The following is a 10,556-nucleotide window of genomic DNA, read 5'->3' on the forward strand; positions in this document are numbered from 1 at the left end:
GAACATGTAGTGAGGACCAGCCAACAAGAGCGTACAGGTCACAGTGGTGGGTAGTGTATGGGGCTTTGGAGACAAAACGGATGGCACTGTGATAGACTACATCCAATTTGCTGAGTAGAGTGTTGGAGGCTATTTTGTAAATGACATCGCCGAAGTCAAGGATCGGTAGGATAGTCAGTTTTACGAGGGGCATGTTTGGCAGCATGAGTGAAGGAGGCTTTGTTGCGAAATAGGAAGCCGATTCTAGATTTAACTTTGGATTGGAGATTCTTTATGTGAGTCTGGAAGTTGAGTTTCCAGTCTAACCAGACACCTAGGTATTTGTAGTTGTCCACATACTCTAGGTCAGACCCGTCAGAGTGGTGATTCTAGTCGGGTGGGCGGGTGCCAGCAGCGTTCGATTGAAAAGCATGCATTTAGTTTTACTAGTGTTTAAGAGCAGTTGGAGGCTACTGAAGGATTGTTGTATGGCATTGAAGCTCGTTTGGAGGTTTGTTAACACAGTGTCCAATGAAGGGCCAGATGTATACAAAATGGTGTCGTCTGCGTAGAGGTGGATCTGAGAGTCACCAGCAGCAAGAGCGACATCATTGATATACACGGAGAAAAGTGTCGGCCCAAGAATTGAACCCTGTGGCACCCCCATAGAGACTGCCATAGGTCCAGACAACAGGCCCTCCGATTTGACACACTGAACTCTATCTGAGAAGTAGTTGGTGAACCAGGCGAGGCAGTCATTTGAGAAACCAAGGCTATTTAGTCTGCCAATAAGAATGCGGTGGTTGACAGAGTCGAAAGCCTTGGCCAGGTCGATGAAGACGGCTGCACAGTACTGTCTATTATCAATCGCGGTTATAATATCGTTTAGGACCTTGAGCGTGGCTGAAGTGCACCCGTGACCAGCTCGAAACCGGATTGCATAGCGGAGAAGGTACGGTGGTATTCGAAATGGTCGATTATCTGTTTGTTAACTTGGCTTTCGAATACTTTCGAAAGGCAGGGCAGGATGGATATAGGTCTGTAGCAATTTGGATCTAGAGTGTCACCCCCCTTTGAAGAGGGGGATGACCGCGGCAGCTTTCCAATCTCTGGGGATCTCAGACGTTATGAAAGAGAGGTTGAACAGACTAGTAATAGGGGTAGCGACAATTTCGGCGGCTAGTTTTAGAAAGAAAGGGTCCAGATTGTCTAGCCCAGCTGATTTGTAGGGGTCCAGATTTTGCAGCGCTTTCAAAACATCAGCTGTCTGAATTTGTGTGAAGGAGAAGCGGGGGGCATGGGCAAGTTGCAGCAGAGGGTGCAGAGTTGGTGGCCGGGTTAGTGGTAGCCAGATGGAAAGCATGGCCAGCTGTAGCAAAATGCTTGTTGAAATTCTCGATTATTGTAGATTTATCGGGTGGTGATAGTGTTTCCTAGCCTCAGTGCAGTGGGCAGCTGGGAGGAAGTGCTCTTATTCTCCATGGACTTTACAGTGTCCCAAAACTTTTTGGAGTTAGTGCTACAGGATGCAAATTTCTGTTTGAAAAAGTTAGCCTTTGCTTTCCTGATTGCTTGTGTATATTGGTTCCTAACTTCCCTGAAAAGTTGCATATCGCGGGGGCTATTTGATGCTAATGCTGTACGCCACAGGATGTTTTTGTGCTGGTCAAGGGCAGTCAAGTCTGAGGAGAACCAGGGGCTATATCGGTTCTTAGTTCTGTATTTTTTGAATGGGGCATGTTTATTTAAGATTGAGAGGAAATTACTTTTAAGGAACAACCAGGCATCCTCTACTGACGGAATGAGATCTATATCCATCCAGGATACCTGGGCCAGGTCAATTAGGAAGGCCTCCTCGTTAAAGTGTTTTAGGGAGCGCTTGACAGTGATGAGGGGTGGTCGTTTGACCGTGGACCCGTTACGGACGCAGGCAATAAGGCAGTGATCGCTGAGATCCTGGTTGAAGACAGCTGAGGTGTATTTAGAGGGTATGTTAGTCAGGATGATATCTATGAGGGTACCCATGTTTACGGATTTAGGGTTGTACCTGGTAGGTTCGTTGATAATTTGCGTGAGGTTGAGGGCATCTAGCTTGGATTGTAGGATGGCTGGGGTATTAAGCATATCCCAATTTAGGTCACCAAGCAGTACAAACTCTGAGGATAAATGGGGGCAATCAATTCACATATGGTGTCCAGGGCACAGCTGGGGGCTGAGGGGGGTCTGTAGCAAGCGGCAACAGTGAGAGACTTATTTCTGGAAAGGTGGATTTTTAGAAGTAGAAGCTCAAACTGTTTGGGCACAGACCTGGATAGTATGATAGAGCTCTGCAGGCTATCTCTACAGTAGATTGCAACTCCACCCCCTTTGGCAGTTCTATCTAGACGGAAAATGTTATAGTTGGGGATGGAAATTTCAGAATTTTTGGTGGCCTTCCTGAGCCAGGATTCAGACACTGCTAGAACATCAGGGTTGGCAGAGTGTGCTAACGCAGTGAATAACTCAAACTTAGGAAGTAGACTTCTGATATTTATGTGCAAGAAACCAAGACTTTTGCGATTACAGAAGTCATCAAATGATAGCGCCTGGGGGAGTAGGAGTGATACTGAGGGCTGCAGGGCCTGGTTAGCCTCTACATCACCAGAGGAACAGAGGAGGACTAGAATAAGGATACGGCTAAAGGCTTTAAGAACTGGTCTTCTAGTGCGTTGGGTACATAGAATAAAGGGGGCAGATTTCCGGGTGTTATAGAAAAGATTCAGGGCATTATGTACAGACAAGGATATGGAAGGATATGAGTAAAGTGGAGGTAACCCTAAGCGTTGGGTAACAATGAAAGAGATAGCATCGCTAGAGTCATCAATTGAGTCGGTCTCCGCGTGTATGGGGGAGGTGCAAATGAGCTATCTAAGGCAGGTTTAGCTAGGCTGGGGGGTCTACAGTGATATAGTACAATTAGAAATAACCGAAACAACAATAAACTAACCATGTTTGGGCTGAGGCTAAACATAAACAGGATGTAGTACCGTAAAAAGGAACAGTCCAGCAGATATCAGCTGTATAGCTGAGTTATCATAAGGTCCGGTGGTGAAGCACTAGTAAGAGGCCACGGCTAGCGTGTGCTAGCGGGCCAGGGCTATCAGATGGATGGAATCTTCGTGGTTAACGTCGTAACCACATCAGACGATTTCGTCGGCAGACCAGTCGTGTAGGATCGGCGGGGCTCCGTGTCAACACTAGGTGGTCCCGTCCGGTTGACAGAGAGGTAGATAGCCGGGAGATGGGCGATGGGCCTAGTTCAGGATGATTAGCCAGACCACAGCGTCCATTTAGTTGAAGCTAGCTGGTAGCGATGAATCCGGAGTTAAAGGTCCAGTGATTCAGTGATTCCGGCGGAAAAACTGATATGTTCTGGGTCGATAACGCGCTGTGCAGACTGGCCGAATATCCGGTGATCAATGTCCAGTGATTAAAATTAATCCCGCAGAAAAAAATCAAATGTTCTGGGTGAAACACCGCTAGCTGTGGCTAATAGCAAATAGCAAGTAGCTAGTTAGCTGGCTAGCTAGTTTCAACTGGAGATTCTAGATTCTAGATAAAAGTGAGTCAAGGTAAGTCAATAATAGAATCCGTTCCACATTGAGTGAGGCGGGTTGCAGGAAAGTATATCTTGTAGAAGGATGAAAAGTCTGATAGGGAAATATGTACGAAAAAATAGGGTATTTACAGGCTATTTAACCTTGCCTGAGACCTGAAGACTTGAGCTCCCCTAGCTAGTCACACAATGATGACAGGTTCTCAGTCTTAGACGTTTACGTTAAGGCTGTGCACACTGTCCCTGTAATAACTTTTTAGCTGTACAGTGTGGAATGTGTTCACCCAGAGTTAAAGTCTGTAAACTAATCTAGGCCCATGTGAATGAAGCCTCTTCTAACCACAAGATTATTATAGACGTGATCAAGACAAAGGAGATGATTGTGGACTACAAGAAAAGGAGGACCGAGCACGCCCCCATTCTCATCGAGCAGGTTGAGAGCTTTAAGTTCCTTGGTGTCCACATCACCAACAAACTATTATGGTCCAAACACACCAAGACAGTCGTGAAGAGGGCACGACAAAGCCTATTCCCCCTCAGGAGACGGAAAAGATTTTGCATGGGTCCTCAGATCCTCTAACGGTTCTACAGCTGCACCATCAAGAGCTGGTTGCATAACCGCCTGGTATGGCAACTGCTCGGCCTCCGACTGCAAGACACTACAGAGGGTAGTGCGTACGGCCCAGTACATCACTAGGGCCAAGCTTCCTGCCATCCAGGACCTTTATACCAGGCGCTGTCAGAGGAAGGCACCAAGAATTGTCAAAGACTCCAGCCACCCTAGTCATAGACTGTTCTCTCTGCTACCGCACGGCAAGCAGTACTGGAGCGCCAAGTCTAGGTCCAAAAGGCTTCTTAACAGCTTCTACCCCCAAGCCATAAGACTCCTGAACAGCTAATCAAATGGCTAACCAGAGTATTTGCATCCCCCCACCCCTCTCACTGTAGGTTCTACACCTGTTGTATTCGGCGCATGTGACAAAACAATTTGATTTTGATATATATACTTACATGACAGATACAGACAGACAGCCGACGGCCTGAGGAGGGGCCTGATTCATAATCAATGCTCTTGCAGACTCTGCCTTTGAGATTTGCCACATACAGTGGGGGAAAAAAGTATTTAGTCAGCCACCAATTGGGCAAGTTCTCCCACTTAAAAAGATGAGAGAGGCCTGTAATTTTCATCATAGGTACACGTCAACTATGACAGACAAATTAAAATAAAAAAATCCAGAAAATCACATTGTAGGATTTTTTATGAATTTATTTGCAAATGATGGTGGAAAATAAGTATTTGGTCACCTACAAACAAGCAAGATTTCTGGCTCTCACAGACCTGTAACTTCTTCTTTAAGAGGCTCTTCTCTCCTCCACTCGTTACCTGTATTAATGGCACCTGTTTGAACTTGTTATCAGTATAAAAGACACCTGTCTACAACCTCAAACAGTCACACTCCAAACTCCACTATGGCCCAGACCAAAGAGCTGTCAAAGGACACCAGAAAAAAAATTGTAGACCTGCACCAGGCTGGGAAGACTGAATCTGCAATAGGTAAGCAGCTTGGTTTGAAGAAATCAACTGTGGGAGCAATTATTAGGAAATGGAAGACATACAAGACCACTGATAATCTCCCTCGATCTGGGGCTCCACGCAAGATCTCACCCTGTGGGGTCAAAATGATCACAAGAACGGTGAGCAAAAATCTCAGAACCACACAGGGGGACCTAGTGAATGACCTGCAGAGAGCTGGGACCAAAGTAACAAAGCCTACCATCAGTAACACACTACGCCGCCAGGGACTCAAATCCTGCAGTGCCAGACGTGTCCCCCTGCTTAAGCCAGTACATGTCCAGGCCCGTCTGAAGTTGCTAGAGTGCATTTGGATGATCCAGAAGAGGATTGGGAGAATGTCATATGGTCAGATGAAACCAAAATATAACTTTTTGGTAAAAACTCAACTTGTCGTGTTTGGAGGACAAAGAATGCTGAGTTGCATCCAAAGAACACCATACCTACTGTGAAGCATGGGGGTGGAAACATCATGCTTTGGGGCTGTTTTTCTGCAAAGGGACCAGGACGACTGATCCGTGTAAAGGAAAGAATGAATGGGGCCATGTATCGTGAGATTTTGAGTGAAAACCTCCTTCCATCAGCAAGGGCATTGAATATGAAACGTGGCTGGGTCTTTCAGCATGACAATGATCCCAAACACACCGCCCGGGCAACAAAGGAGTGGCTTCGTAAGAAGCATTTCAAGGTCCTGGAGTGGCCTAGCCAGTTTCCAGATCTCAACCCCATAGAAAATCTTTGGAGGGAGTTGAAAGTCCGTGTTAACCAGCGACAGCCCCAAAACATCACTGCTCTAGAGGAGATCTGCATGGAGGAATGGGCCAAAATACCAGCAACAGTGTGTGAAAACCTTGTGAAGATTTACAGAAAACGTTTGACCTGTGTCATTGCCAACAAAGGGTATATAACAAAGTATTGAGAAACTTTTGTTATTGACCAAATACTTATTTTCCACCATAATTTGCAAATAAATTCATAAAAAATCCTACAATGTGATTTTCTGGGGAAAAAATTCTCAATTTGTCTGTCATAGTTGACGTGTACCTATGATGAAAATTACAGGCCTCTCTCATCTTTTTAAGTGGGAGAACTTGCACAATTGGTGGCTGACTTAATACTTTTTTCCCCCACTGTATAGTAGGCCAGCCTATAGAAAGCTGATGCGATCCTCCTCTTTTTACTAGAGGCCATCAAAACTCAGTTTGTTTCATGCAATTGGATAGCCTATAGAAATGTAGGTTAACATGAGCTCATGGGCTCTCATGAAGTGTTTGATTAGATTTTGGATCTCATTTGCATTGATGTCAGAGTGATTAGAGGGACAATAGAGTGCTGAGTACAAGGCAATTAGCAAGTTTGGTAGACTACTGATGACCATTAGGAGCATCAGAGCTTGGAGAAGCCAAGTTACCGTGACTAAACGGTCAAGTGGAATTTGACTGCGGTTATCTAGCCCTTGTTAAGGTCAACAGCATCATGAACTTTACCAGTACCAGGAGCCTGAAACTTAGCCGCAAGTGGATCTTCCAGGTACATTTTCCGAATATTAAGCACATTGCTTCTATTTTACAATAGGAGTACAGTGAGGGAAAAAAATATTTGATTCCCTGCTGATTTTTTTACGTTTGCCCACTGACAAAGACATGAACAGTCTATAATTTTAATGGTAGGTTTATTTGAACAGTGAGATACAGAATAACAACAACAAAATGCAGAAAAACGCATGTCAAAAATGTTATAAATTGATTAGCATTTTAATGAGGGAAATAAGTATTTGACCCCTCTGCAAAACATGACTTAGTACTTGGTGGCAAAACTCTTGTTGGCAATCACAGAGGTCAGACGTTTCTTGTAGTTGGCCACCAGTTTTGCAAACATCTCAGGAGGGATTTTGTCCCACTCCTCTTTGCAGATCTTCTCCAAGTCATTAAGGTTTCGAGCCTGATGTTTGGCAACTCGAACCTTCAGCTCCCTCCACAGATTTTCTATGGGATTAAGGTCTGGAGACTGGCTAGGCCACTCCAGGACCTTAATATGCTTCTTCTTGAGCCACTCCTTTGTTGCCTTGGCCGTGTGTTTTGGGTCATTGTCATGCTGGAATACCCATTCACGACCCATTTTCAATGCCCTGGCTGAGGAAAGGAGGTTCTCACCCAAGATTTGATGGTAAATGCCCCTGTCCATCGTCCCTTTGATGCGGTGAAGTTGTCCTGTCCCCTTAGCAGAAAACACCCCCAAAGCATAATGTTTCCACCTCCATGTTTGACGGTGCGGATGGTGTTCTTGGGGTCATAGGCAGCATTCCTCCTCCTCCAAACACGACGAGTTGAGTTGATGCCAAAGAGCTCGATTTTGGTGTCATCTGACCACAACACTTTCACCCAGTACCGTATTTTCCGCACTATAAGGCGCACCGGATTATAAGGCGCACCTTCAATGAATGGCCTATTTTAGAACTGTTTTCATATATAGGGCGCACCGGATTATAAGGCGCATAGAATAGAAGATACTGTAGTCAAACGAATTGACTGGGGTTGCGTTATGCATCCACTAGATGGAGCTGTGCTAAAAGGAATGTCAACAAAACAGTCAGATAAAGTCAAACTTTATTAAGCGTTCTGACAACTCCGTTCACTCCCATGGTAATGTTGTTCAAACGTTAATGTGCATATTAACAATATCTCCCAGCCTTGCTCACTCTTCTCCCAAACGTGGAGGGGAACCTTTCCCTGATTCAGTAAACACGTAGTAAAAGAAACAGTCTGATACCACTAAATCAAACGTTAGTGCATAACTCAACATTGTTCAGTTACATATAACACGTAAAGCTCACTTTTTCAGTTCATTCCCCCATCCACGAACCCCTCGAATTCTTCTTCTTCAGTGTCCGAATTGAACAGTTGGGCGACTACGGCATCCAACCTGCCCGGCTCCCTCTCGTCATTATCCGAGTCAGTGTCGCTGCTGTTGCCTGGCAGTTCAGATATTATTCCTGCCTTCGTGAAAGCTTTGACCACAGTTGAGACCGATATATCAGCCCAGGCATCCACGATCCATTGGCAGATAGTGGCGTAAGTCGCCCGGCGCTGTCTCCCCGTCTTGGTGAACGTGTGTTCGCCTTCTGTCATCCACTGCTCCCACTTAGCTCGCAGTCTAGCTTTGAACGCCCTGTTGACACCAATATCTAGCGGCTGGAGTTCTTTAGTTAATCCACCCGGAATGACGGCAAGCTCCGAATTAGTTTGCTTCACTTGTTTTTTGACAGCATCGGTGATATGGGCGCGCATTGAGTCGTAGATCAATAGGGACGGAGCTGTGTGGAAAAAAGCCACCCGGTCTCTTGACGTAAATTTCTCTCAGCCACTCACTCATCTTTTCCTCATCCATCCATCCCTTCGGGCTAGCTTTGATGACGACGCCGGCTGGAAAGTTATCTTTTGGCAAGGTCTTCCTCTTGAAAATAATCATGGGTGGAAGTTTCTGGCCATTAGCCTGGCAGGCGAGAACTACAGTGAAGGATGACTTCTCATTCCCTGTGGTACGTACAGACACCGTACTGGTCCCCGTTTTCTCCACAGTGCGGTTCACGGGAATATCAAAGGTGAGTGGAACCTCGTCCATGTTGGTGATGTGCTCTGGCCGGATCTTCTTTTCAGTGATCTTATTTTTGCAGTATGCGCGGAAAGTGACCAGCTTTTCTTGGTAATCTTTTGGCAGTTGCTGCGAGACGGTAGTTCGTGTGCGGATGGAGAGATTACGTCTTTTCATAAAACGAAAGCACCAAGAAGGTCCGCCTCGAAATTCATCGATTGTCATGTCCCGTGCTAGCGCTGTTGCCTTCATTCGAATAGTGACTGTAGAGACGCTTCTACTTGCTGCTCTCTGTTCAACAACCCACTGTTCGAGTTTGTCCTCTAACTGTGGCCATCTCGCTTTGTTCCCGCGAAACTCTGTTTAGTCTTCTTTACTTGGCGCAGGTCATCTTCTTGCTTCCTCCATTTCCGTACCATTGATTCATTAATGTTGAATTCTCTCGCTGCTGCTCTATTCCCATATTCTACTGCATGACCGACAGCCTTGAGCTTGAACTCTGCGTCGTAAGCGTGTCTCTTGAAAGGTGCCATTTTGGGGTCTTTATACACACACAAGTGGTGTGGGACTGTGAGTAAGCACAATACCGGTGTGTACTGGCTACCGTAATGCTGCAAGTGGTGCGGCTTTGTAGTTTACCAGTCGTACTGAAACATTTCATTATTATTAAATTGTTTTTATTGGTTTTTCATACTGAAACATTTTGACAGAGCACCTTGAGCGCCGTGTACAACCAGTATGGATCAACCAATTAACCAATTGATCCATACATAAGGCGCTCCGGATTATAAGGCGCACTGTCGTTTTTTGAGAAAATGAAAGGCTTTTAAGTGCGCCTTATAGTGCGGAAAATACGGTACTCTTCTGAATCATTCAGATGTTCATTGGCAAACTTCAGACGGGCCTGTATATGTGCTTTCTTGTGCAGGGGGATCTTGCGGGCGCTGCATGATTTCAGTCTTTCACAGCGTAGTGTGTTAACAATTGTTTTCTTGGTGACTATGGTCCCAGCTGCCTTGAGATCATTGACAAGATCCTCCTGTGTAGTTCTGGGCTGATTCCTCACCGTTCTGATGATCATTGCAACTCCAAGAGGTGAGAACTTACATGGAGCCCCAGGCCGAGGGAGATTGACAGTTATTTTGTGTTTCTTCCATTTGCGAATAATCGCACCAACTGTTGTCACCTTCTCACCAAGCTGCTTGGCAATGGTCTTGTAGCCCATTCAAGCCTTTTGTAGGTCTACAATCTTGTCCCTGACATCCTTGGAGAGCTCTTTGGTCTTGGCCATGGTGGAGAGTTTGGAATCTGATTGATTGATTGCTTCTGTGGACAGGTGTCTTTTATACAGGTAACAAGCTGAGATTAGGAGCACTCTCTTTAAGAGTGCGCTCCTGATCTCAGCTCGTTACCTGTATAAAAGACACTTGGGAGCCAGAAATCTTTCTGATTGAGAGGGGGTCAAATACTTCTTTCCCTCATTAAAATGCAAATAAATTTATAACATTTTTGACATGCGTTTTTCTGGATTTTTTTGTTGTTATTCTGTCTCTCACTGTTCAAAATAAACCTACCATTAAAATTATAGACTGATAATTTCTTTGTCAGTGGGCAAACGTACAAAATCAGCAGGGGATCAAATACTTTTTTCCCTCACTGCATAGCCTACCTGGCTGGCATGAAAATTAACCAAGGGAAAAGCAATCTCCATTCGCTATTTAAGTGAATGGATGACATGTTCCCCCCCTTCCCCTGTTTCGAGACTGGTGCATGATAATGGTCCATTCTGAATCAAAACAAATTTCACACATATATTAT

The sequence above is a fragment of the Coregonus clupeaformis genome, chromosome 36 (assembly GCF_020615455.1).
Source record: "Coregonus clupeaformis isolate EN_2021a chromosome 36, ASM2061545v1, whole genome shotgun sequence".
Classification (NCBI taxonomy): domain Eukaryota; kingdom Metazoa; phylum Chordata; class Actinopteri; order Salmoniformes; family Salmonidae; genus Coregonus; species Coregonus clupeaformis.